The following is a 20,887-nucleotide window of genomic DNA, read 5'->3' on the forward strand; positions in this document are numbered from 1 at the left end:
TGACAAATTTCTTTTCCTACAAATGTGAGATATTTATGTGAAAATTTTACTTTGGTTAAAGAAGGTTTTGATGGAGATAATTATTATTTTGTGTGTGACGAACTATGTCATCATGTTCATCAATGTAGAGAAGATTCGGAGAATGATAATCCCGCTAATTAAAAATGATTTTGGTTAAGCGGATGATATATTTATTGTGGTCATTTCTCGAGCCAATCTTGTGGCTAATATAAGATATTGGGTGTTAGATGATGATACTATTAATCATATTTGTGCAAGTAAAGTTAAATTTGCTACACTCAAGTTGAAGAAGAAGAAAAATGATTTACTTATGTTGGTGATTCAAGAACTATTCAAGTTCTTAGAAAAAAAAAAAAAATCTTCTTAAAACTACTTTTTAAAAATATTGGTGTTATCATTGGAGTGAATACTCTATTTGAAGATGATGAGGTTGTTTCCAAATTGTGGACAATAAGTATTGGAATTATGTGCTTACTATTTTTAAAAATACTTTTAATATCGATACTTATTTTTCTCATATTTTTTTTCTTAAAAATATTTATTGATGATGACATATTGTGAGTATAGCTATTTGGGTGAGTTATATTATTAGCTTGTTATTTATAAGATGAAATATTTTATGAGAATTAGTAATACTACTTATGAGGTTATGAAACTATTGTTCCCTATCTTAAACACTTTGAAAATGTGGGGGTTATGGTGTTATGAGTCATGAAAGTCCTTACTTTGAAATTTTTGAAATTATGGGGGTCATGATATCTTACTAGAGTTGTTTTGAGAGAATGGTTTAAAAGTGATAATATTTCAGTTGGTCTTGTTATTCAAAATGTTTTGGAAAAAAAAAAAAGTATGGTGTTAACATGGTTTTGAAAAGAATATGATGGATAATGTTATAGTGAATTAATATTTGATGTACTAGAGAGGATACAATGATGCTAAGGATCTCAAAATTCACTAATGAGTATGTGTGTTTACTTTGTGGGGGTGTAATAATCAATATGAAAATAAGCCAAGTAAACCATAATGAAATATGAGTTTATGGTTTGAAGTTGGCTAGTGATGAGGTTAAGATGTCTTATGAGTATTGAGGTTGGGATAAAACCAACATGTATATATTTCAGGGTTGCCAAACAACATTAGTTGTGTGAGAAAATAATTTCTTAATAGCGCTTATTGTGAGATGTGATAGTTTTTATAACGTGAAGTAATTTGGCCGATTCACAAGACTAAAAGAAACATCGAGGGGAATGAGACTTTGTCATTTGAGAAGATTAATAATGATGGTAACCCAACTTATGTGATTGGAGATCCCATGAATTAGGTTCATATGGGTAATAACAAGTCATTAGTTGATCAAAGTGCACTATTAAATTATGTCTCTTCCTAGCGGTGTGTGAATATAGTGCAAATTTGCAAGGCAAAGCGAGGCTGGAGCATAAACTCTTAATTCATTACCATATCCTTTAGGTGGTGTATTGCTCACAGAATACACTGATGGGTGGACCTATACGAGTGTGGAGTGGTGCCGCTTCTATGAAATTGTGACGGATTTCAGAGCACTCATGAATACCGGTGACACGCGCATGGCCTCTTAGCGCAAAACCGCGATAACGACAAAGATTGTGCGAGTATGATGATAGAATAAGACAATGGGCTTACAAAAGAATTTTTGGTTCATAGAAGTGTTATACTTCACCGATTGTTCCGTAAGTTTAATCTTATTTTATCTAGGTCCGGTTCATAGTCTACGAGACACTGCATTCGACGCGTTGTACTCATATGTGAAAACCCAAAGAAATATTTCATTCTATTTCTTTTTATTCTTTTTGAGATAGTGGGGGATTGTTGTGAAAAATTGAGTTTAATATCTCAAAAGAAGATTTTAATCCATTATTTTGTTATATATTAATGAGTCATTATTTTATCATATTAATGTGTTTTATGCAAATTGAATATTTGAACGACTACTATTGGCGTTTCCTTTCCTTAGTTTGGCAAATGATATTTGACCATTATCATAAATCTTTACTCCTAATTATTATTAATAATATTATATTAATATAGCCTTAATGGCTAATGAATACAATTCACCTCTGTTGGAGTTATTAGTCTTGGTTGGTTTTCATTCCCTATATAATCTTCTTGTTTCATGTTGAAGATATATAATTTTTTTAGGATAACACTTTATCATATATTTTGTATTGCTGGGTTTGTATAAGAGAAATCTTTGTTAGATTGCTCCTCTAGAAGAGTTTGTAATGGGGATACACCCATACCGGTGAAATATCCTGGTAAGGACAAAGGCCATTGGCATGCCTCAAGCTACGAAGAATTCTCTACAATTGTTCGTGATCAAGTACTCAAGCTTAGAAGAAGTTCCTACAAGTGTTCGTGTTGAAGATAAGTCATTACAAGTGTTCGTGATGAAGAGAAGTCCCTACAAGTGTTCGTGATGAAGTATTTTCCGTAAGATTTCCAACAGACTAGAGGTAGAGGCCATGCATATCCATATTATTTCTCACTATGTTGTTGTCTTCCATGTAAAATTATTTGGATTCCAACACGTAATGAAAAATTTACTATCAAATCAGCGTATGAAATTGCCTAATGGTAGGATATTGAACTAAAATAGGAAACTTTTATCAAACGTTTCATATGGCTTGTCAAACATAATAAACTTATGTCTAATGAGCTTAGATGGATTCACCAGGAAGCTACTTGACTCACCAAAATGCAAACGATGTAGAGCACACTTCACACATTATTAAGACATGCCCAAAGTCTAAACAAATATGGAATAGTTTCATCTCAGATAGTGAGATCGAGGTCATGAATGCTAAATCTATATTTGAATGGATTGATGATATTATTAGTGATGTTTGTCAATTCCCTAATCGAGTTACAATTATATTTTCAATTATGTGGCATAAATGGCAAGAAAGAAATCGAAACTTGTTTGAGAAAAATGTCTTCCTGTAGAACTTATATGTAAACATATTACTGATTGTGCTAGGGAAATTGTTGAAGTATTTCCTCAACAAACCTCTATATCTAAACAAGTCAAACTAATTGCTTGGTCTCCTCTTTCTGTAGGGAAGATTAATTTAGATGTCGATGGCAGTGTGAAGATCCAAACTGGAAACTTTGTGTTCGGATGAACTTTTAGAGATCATCAAGTAAAGTGGATATTGAGATATTCATGTAAGATGAGACTTACTTCAAGCCTCGTCACAGAACTATGGAGCATCAAACAGGGGCTATAGTTTAGCAAAAACAATAAGAAATATAGAGTTAGAAGTGGAAACAGACTGTTTGCTTGTTGTCAAAATTGAAGATTGCAGATACCTACTGTAAGTCAACAAGGCGAACATTATCCACATTTGGGGAGAAGCAAACAAGTGTGCAGACTTTTTGGCAAATGAATGCCACAAACATGAAGAAGATTTGCCTGTATGGGGAAATGCAATCAAGTAAATAGAGTTTTTGCTTCTATCATATTTAAGCAGTGTAGCTTATGAAAGATTTTAGTACCTTTTAGTATTTCCTACTGTATAAAAAAAATATGGAAAATATGCAAGCGCTCTCTGTGTAGGTAATATGCATGATCAATAAAATATGTCTCAATTTAATGCCTGCTGAGCCCACCACTGACTCAACTAAGGTAAATGCAATGTTAAAACATGAACACCTACCTTACAATGCTATTATCTCCTACTGCAAGTCATTTATGAGAAGGCTGGGACATCCGGTGGTAAGACACAACTACTGCGAACAGTACAAGGTCGCTGATTTGTTGGCAAAAGAGGGTGCAAAAAAATAACTTTTTTATAGGGGGAGGATCTTAGTAGTTCCCTAGTGTTTGAAAATACTACGCTATGATCAGACGTTCTAGAACTACTTATAAGCGTCAAATTCCTTGTTTATTATTATCAAAATGGGATCTCCCAGAACATGCACCGGGCACAAATGCCCCGATTCTTGTGTAATTATTTTGTATAAAAATATATAAGTAGTACCCCTTTAACACAGTGGCGGAGCCACACTATGCCGAGGGTGTTCATCCGAACCTCCTCGGTTGAAAAAAAACACTGTTTTTACAAGGTTAAAATTATTTTTTAAGTATATATAGTGGATGTTGAGCCCCCTTAGGCTTCTTTGTATGTTTATTTTTTTATATTTTTAACCCCCTTGGCAGAAATTCTGGCTCCGCCACTGGTTTAACAAACAAAAAATATCTCAATTTTTAATTATTTAAGTTCATCTATACACATCCTACGTATCCATTAACTTTATAAGATACATACACATTTCGTATATAATTCAGTCATTCTAAAAATAATTTTTTAAGTCTATCACATAAAGTTATAAAGGATTTTACTTTTATCAAATGTTTTTACCTTTTCTTTTCCTCGTCCTGCCTCCCTTACTCTACCATAGAGTATTGAATACAATCTTTAATGCACAAAGTAAACCATTTTCTCATTTCATTACACATTATAAACAGATTGACGAAAGTTCTTGAAATGTGAGGAATTTGAGGATTTAGTAATCTCAAAAGTTCTTAAAATGAAGAAGAATCTATTAGCACTCCTATTCGTTGTATTATACTTTTTCTTCCTATCAAAATATACTATGTGCAATTAAAATTTTCAATCTCATTCGCCCCATGATTCAGCTCTCCCTATAGTATGCATTTCCTTGTTTTCCTTTCCAGTCCCTCTTTTATATTGCCTTTTTAGATAAGCTTATGTCTAAGTAATGTGTATTAGTTGTTCGTTTATATTTTCTCACCTATGATTTATTGTGTGTTATTTTTATAATAGCTAACTTTTCTTGCAGTGTGTCTCGAAATATAATTCATTGGAGAGCTACGAATTTAACAAATAAATATCATATCAAATGTTGCCATGTTATATATACTTTATATAATTTTTGGTATCACTCTTTTTCTTTGGAAAAAAATTCTTTCTCATAGAGTTAAAAATTACTATCTCTATCCCAATTTATGTGATACACTTTCCTTTTTAGTTTGTCCCAAAAAGAATGATACATTTCCTTATTTGGTAACAATTTAACTTTAAACTTTAAACTTCGTGTCCAGTCAAACTATATCACATAAATTGGGACAGAGGGAGCATTTAAAGGATATGAATTGCATCTTTCATGTTGTGATTTTGAAACACTATCAAATCACAAATTTTTTGTCTTCTGTCATGAATTCTATTTCTTGAAGGGCTGACTTCTTGGATACTCCCTATTTACCAAAGCTAATATAAACTTCCATCATAAGTGTCATGTTTATTTCTCCTGCATACTACAATGTAATATAAATTATAAGCTTATGTAGTCATTCTGAAGTATGAATTTTGAATTAGGAATTCAACTTTTTTTTGGTAAATAAATGATTTTATTAATACCAAAAGTGATAGTTACAAAACTAAACAAGGCAGACCGCCTGTTTCTCAAAACAGACTCAACTTACAAACTAGCCTATCTACAAAAGACTATGAAAAACAATACAATTCAACTTCTGGCAAGCAATTACATAGAAAGCAAAAGCCACAAAAAAACCAGTAACTAGCTAACCATGACATTTATGAACCAAACATCAGTTTCCCTTCTGCAGCTGGCCTATTAAGGCATTGTATTTAACTGGGTAAGCATTGATTCCCATTTCCCTTCTTGTGTTGCCCCTGATGTGAATATGAACAGCAATCTCCTTGCACAATCTATTTTCATTGTACTTGCTACTCTGGAATCTGATCAAATTTCTCTCCCTCCATACCAAAGCAATCACCATAGCAAAAGTAGCACTAGTAATTGCACCCCTGCCAGTTTCTTCTTTGCCCATTTTGCAGTCCATTGTACCTCCTCTTTCCAACTTCCAATTTATCTATGAACCCCTAGCCAAACCAGCATCCTATGCTATAAACATTTTATGACAGCGCATTCAAATAATAAGTGGAACAGTGTTTCATCAATAGTATTGCAGAACACCACAAGTTGGAGGAACCCTAATTCCAAATTTAAGGAGTCTGTTTAATGTAGCCGACCTTCTCATCATTGCCAGTCAAAGTATGAATTTATATCTCGGGTGAATGCTAGTCTGCAATGCGATACACTTCCATGGTGCTTTGGGGAACTGTGGTAACAGAGAAATGTACATCTTGTTGATAGAAAATTTTGAGTTTGACACCACAGCAGCAAGTCTTGTATGTAGATCACCATGAAGAGCAGGGGCTTGTAGTAGATACTTTCTTGACTCTAAGATATTTCTAATTACCCAGGTGGCATTTGCTGGAATATTACAAGTTTCCACTGACTCTTACTTCATATAGTAGAATTGGACCCACCTAATCCACAAATAGTCTTTCTTTTCAGCTAAGGCCTAGAAACTGTTTCAGGACAGCTGCTTTGTTCCACATGCAGAGATTAAGAACATTTTGTCCACCTGCTGATGTTGAATGACACACTTTTTCCATGACACAAGAGCTCTTTAGAAGTTTACTCGTCAAAGGAAAGTTCTGCATAGGCAGTTTATCAATTTCATGATTCTCTTTGGCAATATTAATGTTATATCCCATATTTTGTACATTGGGATATTCCGAGCTAACCGCGATAAGTTAAGGACAAGACTATTTCGGGATACGAGGTAGAGACTTTTAACCTCCGATTTTGTTTTAAGGCACATGTTGCTTATAATTTTATTGGTATGGAATATTAAGGAAGATTAGGGGTTAAAAGTTAATTAAGGAAAGTTAAATATTTCATGAAAAAGGCTACAAGTGGCCGTGAGTTATGGTGTGGGGTACTACCCATGGCTTGGCTAATTTTGATTGCCTTAAGCCATGAGTGGGGGCAAGTGTCCACCTTGTAGAGGCTATGTATTTATATATATAGATGAGTCATGACAAGGCAACACATATTCATCATTTTCACACTTAAGAAACTTGAAGAAAAAGATGGAGATATTCGGCCATGGCAAGCCGAATATGGTGCCATAAATATTGATCAAAAAAAAAAAAAAAAAAATTCTTCTAGCATTTCAACCAATTGGAAGGTCCTTATTAACGTGGAGTAGTTGTTGGAGCAACCAAACCATTCATTTTTGCAATTTACAACCCTAGCCAAGTTGAGAAGTTAAGTGGAAAAGGTAAGGTTTAATCTTCTTTACATGTGTTATGGATGGTTTGAACGTGTTGTAGTGTGTAGAAATGAATGAAATTCATAGAACCATGTGTGTTGGTGTTGAGCCGTGTATGTGTTGTATTGTGTAGGAGTGATGAACTAATTTTACTTAGTATTTTTGGTTGTTGTTGTTGCGGATTCTATGATGAAAATGAAGGTTTAATGGTTCAAGTTGAAGTTGTAATCGTTGTGGGCTGTTGTAGAAGCTAATGTGATTTTAATATAGTTTCTTGTATTTATGAAAATGAAGTTGTTAATGTGTGGATTGTTGGTATAATTCATGAATTTGGAAGAGAGGAATGCGTTGTTGTTGTTCTTATTGAGTTTGGAGGTTTCGGGTGGTGTTGTATATTGGTTGGGCCGTTTTGAATTAATTGTTGATGTTGTTAATATGGTTGTTGGTATTGTTGTTGATGATTTGGCCGAGTTGAATTCTCGGGGTTTGTTGAATTTATAAAGGAAATGCTGCCCGAATTTTTTGTAAATAAAGTGCTAGCTTGGGATTGAATTCCTAAGTACCTGTAACTAATGTTTAGTATTTAATGACGTTGTTGTAGATCTTGGGAAGCCCGAGACCTAAGTTCGGATTAGCTTAGGAAGCGGACGAGGTATGTAAAGCCTATCTTTTCTTTCTTTTGGCATGTCTTAGATGTAAGTAAGATATGATACGAGCCTTAGGGGTAACTTTCTATTCATAAGATCCGAGCATGCCTACGATTCTTATTCACTTCTTGATGTTAGCATTCCTAATATAGTCGAGCTATGGCCCTTGTGTCTTTTGTATGATTGGATAGTAAAATGTTGAATAAAGAGTTCTTGTTCCTAAAGGATTCTATGTTGAATAAGGTCCCTAACTTTCGTAGACGGGGCTCGAATCGCTTCGATACGTTCGTAGAGGGTCCTAAAGCGAATAATGTCCGTAACTTTCATAGGCGGGCTCGAATTGGTTTGATACATGTCCATGGTCCCCAGACTTTTTTGCATAGTTCTAACGACATTTTGAAAGAACTTAACATGACTATCGTCTTAACCCTCGAGCGTTGATTACTTACTTATCTATCGAGTCTCAAAGGATGATTTATATACATATGACTATTTACCATTCTCCGTGTGTGCATTCTATTTTGCATCTTTCTCCGAGTCCCCTCACTCGCACGCACGGTTCGTATATCTATATACGGAGTATGATGTGTTACGGAGTTATGATGTGTTTTCTGGAGTATGATGTGTTTTCTGGAGTATGATGTGTTCTCTGGAGTATGATGTATTTTCTGGAGTATGATGTGTTATGGCGCCAATGACGGGGTGGCGACCATGTTCACCGAGTCCTATAATGGGCCGGATATATATATGCATATATGTGATATTAATACGCATGTTTGTGTTTTAAAGGTAAGCATTTTGATATTCCGGATATTGTACGCATTTTCTCGTGGATTTCCTTACTTCGTTATACCCCGTTCATCGTATCTCATGCTTTACATACTCGACATATTCGCACCGACCCCCTTTCTTTCGGGGTCGCGTTTCATGCCCGCAGTATGTACGCCGATTTGGTGATCCGCTCATCTTAGGATATCCATTCTCATATCTTGAGTGCTCCTTTATTCCGAGCCCATATTTTGGTACGTACTCTTTCGTTGTATATATGTACGTCATTCAGTGGGCACGACGGGCCCTGTCCCGTCATATGATACCGTTGTTACTCTTAGAGGTCTGTAGACATATGTGTGGGTTGTGAATAGTTACTGTTCAGTTATGTCTGTGTGATTTATGTTTTGGGCGGTCCCATTCGCCGTGGCAGCCTTATCGGCTTGTGTATATATATATATATATATATTTTGGGATGTTGTGTTTTATGACATCCTTGCCGGATTCTGTGCGGTATATATGTTTATATGCGACAGTTTGAGACGACGTCTGACCTTTGTAGATGTATAAGTTATTTGTATTCTGATTCTGGTTAATGGGTGTGTACGAGTGTCTAGCTCGGGCACTAGTCACGGCCTACGGGGTTGGGTCGTGACAATTAAGATGTGGGCCTAGTATGTTTGCATGCCAAACGCCACATATTTTTTCAATCGTAACCAGCCTGCATAGGACAGCAGCTTTGCAGACCAGCATTGTATTCTTTCAGTGACCTTTTCTACCAATGGCATACATTGAGCTATAATAAGCTTCTTGGAGGAGAGGGGGACACCCAGGTAATTAAAAGGGAGTGTCCCTTCACAGAATCCCAGGTTCTGGAGAATTTCAAGCTTTAAGTCCTCCTTCACACCAGACGTGTAGATAGAACTCTTGTCAATGTTTGCTTGCAGCCCAGAAGCTGCTGAGAATCTTTAAAAAGCCTCTTGGAGAAGCTTAATAGACTGAGTCTCAACTTGCAAAACATGAGAAGATCATTAGCAAAACAAATGTGCATTATTCGTAATCTTTACACCTAGGATGAAATTTAAAGTCACTCCCCAAACCTGGGCCTGGACGAAACATGACACCCGATGCCTGACTACATCTGACCGAGCGAACCAACTGGCTGACTGAATTAACATGTGGTATCATAACATACTGAATGCGAAAAATAAACTAACGCATGCTGATCGATATACTGAAAGTCTGAATGATATAAATCAAAATGCGAAAACGCTAACATATGTCTCAAGCATAAACTGTAGCCAACATGGCTTAACATGGAAAGCTTGCTACTCTGTCTAGCTATCACTCAAGTCTATGAAGCCTCTAATGAAGTACTGAAAACACTGGTTGTTTCCAGGATAAGACCCCGGCTGTCACGACCCAAACCGAAGGGTCATGACAGGTACCGGCCCTACCTACCAAGCACCGCTAAAACATAATTTCATATTATAACTATAAACAAGGGTGGACTGAGAAGGTCATCAAATGGCAACCAGCTAGATCATAAGAAAACTATACTGAAAAGGAACGAGCCCGAAAGCACATATATATATAACCATGCTGGACATAACTGTACGAACCGACAAGGCCATTATGGACAAACACTAATACCAACATTGAATCGGTCAAGATCAAATCTGTTTATCAAAGTGCTTCTCCGATTGCTCAAGACATCTCTTTTCAATCGAGGAACAAAACGGACGAGAGGGTCATACAATGTCTAACGGTACCACAGCTGTCTACAAGCCTCTACTAGAGTACATAACATAATAAGGTTGGGACAGGGCCCTGCCATACCCATATGTACAACAAATACATACCGTACCAAGACACGACAGCAACTCTGAGACAAGTGGAGTGCTCTAATATCAGCTGAATTGCAACCTACTGAGGTAGGTCGTCAACCTATCTACCTGAACCTATGGGTATGAAACACAGCGTCTCCCAAGCAAAAGGTGCGTCACTACGAACAACGTACTGAGTATGTAAGGCATGAAAGTAACATAAATAAGACATAAAAGTACACAGGATAAAAGGAATGCATCCTGTATATCTGAACTGCTACTGAGGGCCAATGATATGCATAAATATTGTATATATATGCGTATATAACGCTTGCTCTTATATATACATATATTATATTATATACATCTATATATACATATACATATATGTATATACATATATAACACTTGTCAAGCCTCTGTGGGCATCCCATCATATCATATCTGCCTCTGTGGGCATAATTACCATCATATAACCAACTGATCAAGTGGTAGTACGTATATAAATGCCGCAACCTTCCCCATAACCCATATACATATAATATAAGTATACGCGTATATAACGCCTGTGGGGTCATAGCAGTTTCATCAACATGTGACTCTATGATGCATACTGAATCTGGAGAGGAACTTGCTAAGAACAATATTAACAAGACATGAATCAACATAGAATATCCCTAGCTGCTAAGAATAGAATCATTATGGTGTAGCGTTACGTTTCGTTCATATGAATCATTTCCAAAAGAAGGAAGGTTAACCTTAACATACCTCAAGTCATCAACACAATCCCACAACGAATCCGTCGAGCTAGTACTCCAATCCTATAACAAAGGAAGGCATTTCCAAGCTTAGATGGTACTAGTATATCATGTATATCAAACGATAAATAGATTCTAAAACAAACGGGCTACATTTTCCATATTTCTTAATCATCACACACATCCAACAATCAATATAACAATCTCATATGATCCTCTTTAAACGCATATCTTCAATATTTAGAGACGTACAATAAAACAGTCTGATATACGCTTCGCATACTACACCTATATACTTCCTTCTTCCAAATACACCAAGTGTAACAACCTCAATACTTATATACTACTATCCATACAACAAGATTTCAGCTCAAAAACACATTAACAACATGGCTCAAAGCAGATTACAACTCAACATAAACTCAAGTTCATATTTGAATCTTCCCTCCAACTTCTTTCCCTCCAAACCTAGTATCACCATCACATAAACTATCTTTTTAAGTGACATATTCAAGAAGGTGGAATCTTACTTGTGTGTCGTGATAGTGAATTTTTCATTTTTGCTTCACGGAGAAACTTATATAAACACTTCAACAACCACAAACCCAGTGTGATCTTTCAAGTGGGGTATGAGATAGAGATGTTGTTTCCGATAGACCCTATCGATAGTAAACACTTGATTTTTGATTTTAGAATTTCAATTATCATTTTAAAATCTTGCTTCGTAATTCAAATTAATAGAGCATCAAGTGAACATTCTCGTGTAATTTAATTTAATGGACACCTCTTGCTGTAATATGTGGGTTTTTAATTAACAAGCACTAAGTTCCATTATTTAATTGTAAGGATATAGAATAAAAACTTTGCATACAAGTTTAATTCAGAGAAAATGAAAGGAAGGTTTAAAAGTTTTATGTGTTTATTTTTCATTTTTTTGTTACACCTAAGAAAAACTCTTTTTCCTTTCCTTTCTTTTTTCTTCCTTAATTTTCAAGATTTTTTTTGTCTCCACTAAATACTATTCTGAGCGCTTTGTAATTTAGGAGAAAAAGCCCTTGAAGGATTATTTCTTGTGAATTTTGGTGTGGCTTGTGAAAAAACTTCTTCTCTCTCTCTCTCTCTCTCTCTCTTGTTAAAAAGGAAGTGTAAATCAAGCATCTCCATAATTTAAGAGAGAACTTTAAAGGATTCCTTGAGGTGGATTCGGATTTCTTGTGGAAAATGATCTTCTTCTTCTTTGTTATTAAAGTATATGGAAAATATGTGAAAAATTTAGAGTATATTGTTCAAAAAATATAATTAATTAGGGGAAATATCGGTCTTTTACATTCGTTTAACTCTTTTCTACATTCTTTATCTGTCGTTTAAGATCCATAGAGAGAACTATTTTAATGGCATTGATCATAATCTTCCTTAAATGAGCATATGACTTTTTGGGAGTAGTAATTGTAGACAACAAAATTCTACCCTGTTTGCAATAGGAGATGAGTTCAATTCATCTTCAAACTCTAAGGTTAGTTATGGTTTCTTGGAGGCTACTCTACCCTAAACCCTAGATCATATCTTTAAAAGGGGACACATATTCCCTTAAAAATACATGTCGGATACTCATAAATCATGGGTATTTACAAGGAGATCAATTCTGCCTGACGTTCTTGGTGATCAAATATATCTCAAGGAGGTCCAAATCATTCTACGTTCGAGAAACATGCAACTAACGGCCCTCGAATTATGGAGAAAATTTAGGAGAGAAGAATCAAGGGAATATATAGATTTGTACTCACAATCTTGATAAATGAATTTACTATTTTATTATTTTGTGATTGTAGTTTATTTGTTGTATCTTGAGAAAATTTGTTGCAAGCAGTAACTATTGATTTTTTTAATAAAGTAATTAATGCCTTCTTGATTTTCTAAAATGATAAATAATTCATACCAGTTTTTGTTGAGATCTTAAATCGAGTTAAAAATTGAATAACAATGATAACAAACCCTAACTTTACCAAAGAGAGGAGAGAAAAAAAGAGTTTCATTCCGTGGAAAGAGAAAATCAATCAGTTGAGTTTCACCCGCCTTGAGATCCTTTTATATAGTTTGGGTTTTTCTGGTTTAGGTCGGGTAGAGTACATGTCAGTCTAAATGAAATAAAACTAAATACATTTGCCCAAAACTATTACAATCAGAAACATACACTAATATATACAACTCATATACAAGGAGTTCTAAACTATATACAGCCTGATCATGTAATGCCAACACCTCACCCCCCCTCTCAAGCTAGAGGGTGTGAAGACTCCAAGCTTGCCAAGAAGGATGTGATGTGTAGAGCCTAGAAGAACCTTGGTGAGAATATTAGCTAGTTGAGCAGCAGAAGGCACAAAATGTAATGGGATAAGACCAGCTTGGAGACTATCTCGAACAAAATGACAGTCGACCTCTATGAGCTTCGTAGGTTCATGGAAAACTGGATTTTTTGCAATATATAAGGCTGCCTGGCTATCACAAAAAATAGGAACTGGATGTGAAATAGGCAAACCAAAATCAGCAAGAAGTCTTACTAACCAGGAAACTTCAGCAACAACCTTGCGCAGGGCCCTGTATTCTGCCTCAGCTGATGACAAAGATATAGTAGGTTGCTTCTTGCTTTTCCAAGAAACAGGAGCACCACCAAGTGTAATAAAGTAACCAGTGACAAACTTTCTGGACTGGGCACAAGCAGCCCAGTCTGAGTCAGAATAGGCCAATAAAGAAAAATCAGCAGAGTTTGATAGGAGAAGCCCAAGATCAGGGGCATTCATAAGGTATCGCAAAATATGAAGACCAACCATCATATGAGGAACTTGAGGAGCTTGTAAAAATTAGCTCAATTGCTGTACAGAAAAAGAGATATCTGGCCTTGTGTGCTGAAGGAAATTCAGTTTACCGACTAGCCTCCTATAAGAGGATGGGACAGTCAAAGGTGCACCCATGTCAGCAGTTAATTTGAGTGACACATCAAGGGGAGCAATCACAGGATTGAAATGAGAGCAGTTGAACTCAGTCAACAATTCAGTAGTGAACTTGTGTTGGGACATAAGGTAACCCTGAGGGTGAGTAGTCACTTCTGAACCCAGAAAGTAATAAACAGAACCAAGGTCTTTAATTTTGAACTGATCATCCAAATAGAGTTTCAAATTGTCAAGTTCAGTGACATCATCTCCAGCCAAGAGAATGCCATCAACATATACAGCCAGAACAGTAAGAGAATCATTAGAGGTTTTAGTGAATAAAGAGTAATCATTTTTGCTGGATACATAACCTTTGTTGGACAGAGCCTCAGACAATTTGGAGAACTATTGTCTAGAAGCCTGTTTGAGGCCATACAAGGACTTTTTAAGCTGGCATACCAATGGAGCAGATGTAGGGGTGGAAGAAGAGACTTGCAGGCCAGAAGGAACTTTCATGTACACCTCTTCATAGAGATCCCCATGAAGGAAAGCATTATTGACATCAAGTTGATAGACTACCTAGTGTCTTTTGGCAACAAGGGAAAGAAGAACTTTGATAGTGGCGAATTTCACAACTGGAGAGAAAGTTTTAGTGTAAGTAATCCCCTCCTGTTGAGTATCACCTCTGATGACTAATTTGGCCTTGTATCTTTCCACAGGCCCATCAGATTTCTGTTTGATCTTATAAACCCACTTACATGATATTGGTTTCTTATTATGAGGAAGGGGCACCAGATCCCAAGTTTGATTGGCTTTTAGAGCCTTAAATTCCTGTTACATGGCCCCTTGCCAATTAGGATCATGAACAACCTGTTGGTAAGTTTGAGGTTCAAGCATATGCAGCTTACTGGAAGAAACCTTGGATATAGGTGCAGAACTGGAGGAGACTGAATTACAAATATAATCAGACAAGTAAGAAGGGGGAACAGATGGCCTAGATGATTTTATAGTAGGAGCAGGAATAGGAGGTGGAAGAGGAGCAGGAACAGGAGGGGGTGGTGAAGCAGGGGAAGGAGGAGGAGAATAAAGAGGACTAAGGGGAGGCAATCAAGATCAGGAATAGGATGGGGAGAGGGTCTTTGGTGGAGGAGAAAGGACATGTACTGTAAGTGGAGGAGTATCATCAAAGAAGAGATTAGGGGAAGAAGGGGAAGGAATGGATGAGACAAAATAGGGGAAATGTGTTTCATGGAAGACAACATCTCTAGAAAAAAAATATAGAATGGGTAGCAAGATTCAACAACTTGTATCCTTTCTTGCCACAAGGATAACCAAGGAAGACAGAAGGAATGGCTCTAGGTTGAAATTTATCCCTATCAAGTTTAGGAGTGGTTGCATAACAAAAGCAACCAAAGGATTTGAGATGTTCATAGGATGGTGGCACACCATGTAATTTCTCAAAAGGAGAAGTGTTATTGGGAACAGAAGAAGGAAGTCTATTAATGATATAGGTGGTTTTCAAGACATAGTCACCCCAACATTTGGGAGGTAGTTTGGATTGAAAAAATAAGGCTCTAGATGTTTCAAGGAGGCGTTTATGTTTTCTTTCCATAACACCATTCTGTTGAGGTGTATGTGGGATAGTAGCTTGGTGAAGAGTGTCGTTCTCAGTAAAAAAAAAAAAAAGAGGAAGCTTCAAAGCTGCTACCTAGCTCATATGCATTGTCAGACCTAAAAGATTGTACAGGGGTGTGAAACTGTACCTTGACCATGGATGTGGAGGCTTTTAGAATGGTCAGGGCATTACTCTTACAGGAAATGAGGTGGGTCCATGTGACTCTAGTATAGTCATCTACTAAGGTGAGGAAATACCTATAACCATTATAAGTTTGAGTGTGGTAAGGGCCCCAAGTATCAATGTGTACTAATTGGAAGGGAACTGTAGAGTGTATTTGACTTTGTGGAAAGGAAAATCTTTATTGTCTTGCCAAGGGGCAAACAGGGTAGGTGAAAGTTTGTTTGGGTGAAATTTTAGAATGAATAAAAGGAATTGACTTCATTTTGTGATAAGGCTTATGACAAACCTTTGATGCCAAAACATATTTACTTTATTAACAGCTGGAGAGGAATTACACGATGAGGTACGGGATGGGGGAAGAAGTAGTATTTACAACATTACAAGTGGAAATAGAAGCATGATGAAAATCAGTACAAGCAGAAGTAGAAATAGGAGTAAACTTATTACAAGAGGAAATAGAAACAAAACAGTAGTAAAACTGCAGCTAGTAGGTTGAACTGGATCATGGATGGGATTGCATGGATAGTTGTTGTCATGTTAATAGTAATACAGTCCATTTGAAGCTTTACCAATTTCCAGTGGCCTCTTCAGAGAAGGGCCCTGTAAATGACAAGCAGAAGTAGAAAACATTGCTAACCAATGTAATTGTTTGAGAAGTTGATATATAGAAACTAAGTTGAAGTGGAAAGAAGTTACTAAGAGGACAATGTGCAGAGTGAGGTCATCTCTAAGAAATAGGGACCCTGTTGACACAACCTTTAATTTGTATCCATTTGGTAATGTAATAAGGAAAGGGGTAGATAAAGGTTGAAGTTGGTGTAAAATATGTTTGTGAGGTGGCATATGGTTTGTTGCACCTGAATCTAAAATCCAAGGGTTTGTTCCTAATTGAGAACAAGCACACACAGTGTAACCATTAGAACTAAAAATAATGCTGTTACACAAACCTGTAAAATTGGCAAACCCAGAAGATTCACGCAGTGTGTGCCCTGAGAGCTAGGGGATAACTGGGCTTGTTTTAACATGCTCATAATTTGGTGAACCTGCTCTTGTCTATAACCATAGATTGAGAAGTCCTGAGTGGGTGGAACAGGCATAATATGAGGACGAATTTGAGAAGTATGATCATCTGATAATTGCGCATAGGCTGCTGAAGATTTCTTATTGTTTGTGAACTTGAAATCAGTAGAATATCTGTGTATCCTGTAGCATTTCCCCATGACATGACCAGTTCTCTTGCAATATTTGCAATACAGGGTAGAAGGGTTCTTGTTTGAGGTGTTGTTAGGGTTGCAAGCAACCTTTTGCTAGTAAGTTTTGCTGTTGGAGGATGAAGCAGGATATTGATTGAAATTGGTGTTGTGATGTTGATTGAAATTATTGAGAGGTCTAGTTGATGAGGATGATGCAGAGAAAGTAGCTGAGTCACCAGAAAAACTGGGAATCCCAAACTGAGCCTCCTTCTGGCTTTCATCATTTTGGAGCAATGAATAAACCTTGCTCAGTGAAGGTAAATGTGTCATCATGAGGGTGTTGCTTTTCACAGTGGAGAAGCCCTAATTCAACCCATTAAGGAGTTGGAAGAGTTGCTGATCTTGGATGAACTTAGGTAAGGCACCACAAGTGCATTCAGGCCCAACATAGGAACAATTCAGTTCATCCTAAAGACTCCTCATTCTAGTGAAATAAGCATCTATAGCAGAAGATCCTTGGCTAGTGGAACTAATTTCCCTTTGTATTTGAATGTATCGAGAACCATTAGATTGCCCAAACCTTTCATTTATGTCTTTCCAGACATCTTTGGAAGTGGGAAGACACATTACACTGATTGCTATGTCGCCTTGAGAGTGAATTAGTAATCCAGGCCTTCACCATATGGTTACATCTTTCCCAAAATTCAGAATAAAGTGAATTTTCTTCAGGCCTAGGGTATTTACCATTTACCATACCTAATTTGTTTTTGGCAGATAATGAAGTCACCATACTGTTCCTCCATATGGCAAAACGAATTGGAACTAATTGATAAGTAGGTTTCTCAGATGGATGAATGTAATAGGGATGCGATGAATCTAGGGTAAATTCTGTAAATCCTTCAGTATTACTCGAATTAGCAACATTACCAGTATTGTTTGCGGGAGTACCCATATTAAACAACTAATACAATAATATTTTATGTGAAATGCGAAAAACAGATCGAAAAACACAAAAAAAACCTAAGTATCGATCGACAGAATCGCAAAATCCTCGAAGACGCAGTTTTGATATGTATCGAGTAAGTGAAAAGATGTTACCAGTCTTCTTCTTGACTTGAAGAAGCAGGGTCTTGTCTACAATGGCAAAAATCACAAGAAAACTCGAAGAAAACTTCAAATCGAACCCAAAAAAAATGAAGAAAACTTTAAACCCTAGCTCGAGGGTAATATCGGTCGATTGCGGAACCTTAGATCTTTCAATTGAACCGCTCTGATACCATGTTGAGATCTTAAATCGAGTTAAAATTGGATAACAATGATAACAAACCCTAACTTTACCAAAGAGAGAAGAGAGTAAAAAAGAGTTTCCTTTCGTGGAAAGAGAAAAATCAATCAGTTGAGTTTCACCCGACTTGAGATCCCTTTATATAGTTTGGGCTTTTCTCGTTTAGGCCGGGTAGAGTACATATCAATCTAAATGAAATAAAACTAAATACATTTGCCCAAAACTATTACAATCACAAATATACACTAATATATAAAACTCATATACAAGGAATTCTAAACTATATACAGCCTGATCATGTAATGCCAACAATTTTTGTACTACAGTGACATATAAAGGGACCTCCATTTTTGGTGTGGCTTGTGAAAATACTTCTTCTCTCTCTCTCTCTACTGTTAAAAAGGAAGTGTAAATCAAGTATTTCCATAATTTAAGAGAGAACTTTGAATGATTCCTTGAGGTGGATTCAAATTTGTTGTGGAAAATGATTTTTTTTTTTTTGTTATTAAAGTATATGGAAAATATGTGAAAAATTTACAGTATATTTATCATGAACTTTTCGACTTCTTGTATCCCATTCGTAGTCCTAAATGGTAGTGTAATTTTGTAAAAAATGTGACAAGAAAAAAATAAGATAAAGGGAAATATAAAACTACAATAAGAAGTTTTAAGTTTGATGATGTCTTTGAAGAAGACAATGATTAATACGCAACCAATCAAACACTATTTGAAAACGATTTTTTTACTCCGAAATGAACTATTCCAATGTTTCTAGATTTCTTGCTCTCATTGAACCAGTTATATCTATATGCATTAGAATTTTCGCATTATTTTCTTCTTTGATTCTTTTATTAGCTTATTTATCCCTTTGAAGAAAACTTTTGGAAAATAAAACTATCACCTTATAAAAGAGTATGAAAAGAGTCTTAAGTTACATATAACGGTTAATATTTTGTTTCATCCGGTCACCCTTTTAACACTTAAAAAAAATAATTATATTATATAACTATGATATAGAGAGAGTGAGATGACATCTCATTTTGGCCAAACAATGCGATAATCTTTTTTTTTTTTTTTCTGTCAAATTTTTTTCTTCCCTGGTTTTCTATATTAAAGAATCCAAAAGTTAATTTTAGAATTATCTTAAATACAACTCCCCCCCTTCTTTTCCCCTTCCAATTATAATAATTATAACAATGAATGTCATATCATAACTGCACTGCTCAAGCTATAATTGGGTAAGTAAAGGGGCTTAATGAGGTTATGACCTATCAAGTTTAGTTCTTATTTCGCTAAATATTTCACTTTTAGATGGAACTTTTATCATTTTTTTTGGAGCCTTTCATTCAAATTATGTTAGAATATTCTCAATATATTTTTATCTTTGTGTTATTTCATAAGTTAAAAAGGAGTATTTTAGCGAGGACAAGTTTGCTAAAATGATCATTTTGTAAATGTATTTATTAGGCAAAATACATCAAAACCCCCCTGAACTATACCCGAAAAGTCGATATCACACCTAAACTATACGAGCGACCTATTACACACCTTAACATCTAAAACCGAATTTATTTGCACCTTATAAGCTAACGTGGCAAAAAAAACAATGATAATTAATAAATAGGCGAGTGAAGTAGTAAAAATAATTTTTAATTTAATAAAAGCTCGATTTTCTTTCAACTCTTCTTCTCCATTTTCACCACTACCACCCCACCACCCAAACCCGCCTCTCCTCCATTTCATTTCCACTAAGGTGTTTTGGAGGAATTAGAAGAGATAATAGCATCATTAGCAACTAATGCACCAATAACATTCGGATTTTGGGAGGAGCAGGCTACAGCCAATCATGGATTAGTCTTCAATGGAAGGACGTTCTTCGGAATTGGGAATTCATTAGTTTTGTGTGTTACTCAGTCCAAAGCACCCTAAATTCTTCGAAATATATGCGACCATTTTCTCGAAAGAAAATGATGATATTTGCTTATGTGAGCTTAAAAAAAGGTTGTTTGGGTTTAGAGACGAGTGAATCTGTATCTTGGCTTGGTAAACCTCTGATGGTATGTTTTTTTTTTGATCCACCAAGGAAAAAATTCCAGCAACCAAGCCATAGAATAAGGCAACATCCAACTCAAGTTTTGGAAAAGTAAGAATATGCAAAACCAAATTTCTGGAGGAACATGGTTCAATCTGCCAAAATTGTTTCATAACAGAGACTATAACGACATTAAAACTTAACATCTTCTCGCATTCCGTATTCATTGCTTACGCCTTTGTCTTTCTAGAAGCCAACCGTGTCTCCCGCTCCTTCGACGGACTCTTCCTTCTCGGACAATGTCAACCCAATATGGCAAGGTGAGACATATAGGGGTTGATTCGTCCATGTCCGCGTACGTGCGGCGCCTCTGTTTTTGTGCTTCATTTACTTGGATGTGAGAAATGAAAAGTGAATCCACATCCAAGCCTTTAACCTCAGCATTGCTCTCAGCATTTTTGAGTAAATCTAGAATAAACCCTGCAGAT

Source organism: Lycium ferocissimum, chromosome 2 (genome assembly GCF_029784015.1).
Source record: "Lycium ferocissimum isolate CSIRO_LF1 chromosome 2, AGI_CSIRO_Lferr_CH_V1, whole genome shotgun sequence".
Classification (NCBI taxonomy): Eukaryota; Viridiplantae; Streptophyta; class Magnoliopsida; order Solanales; family Solanaceae; genus Lycium; species Lycium ferocissimum.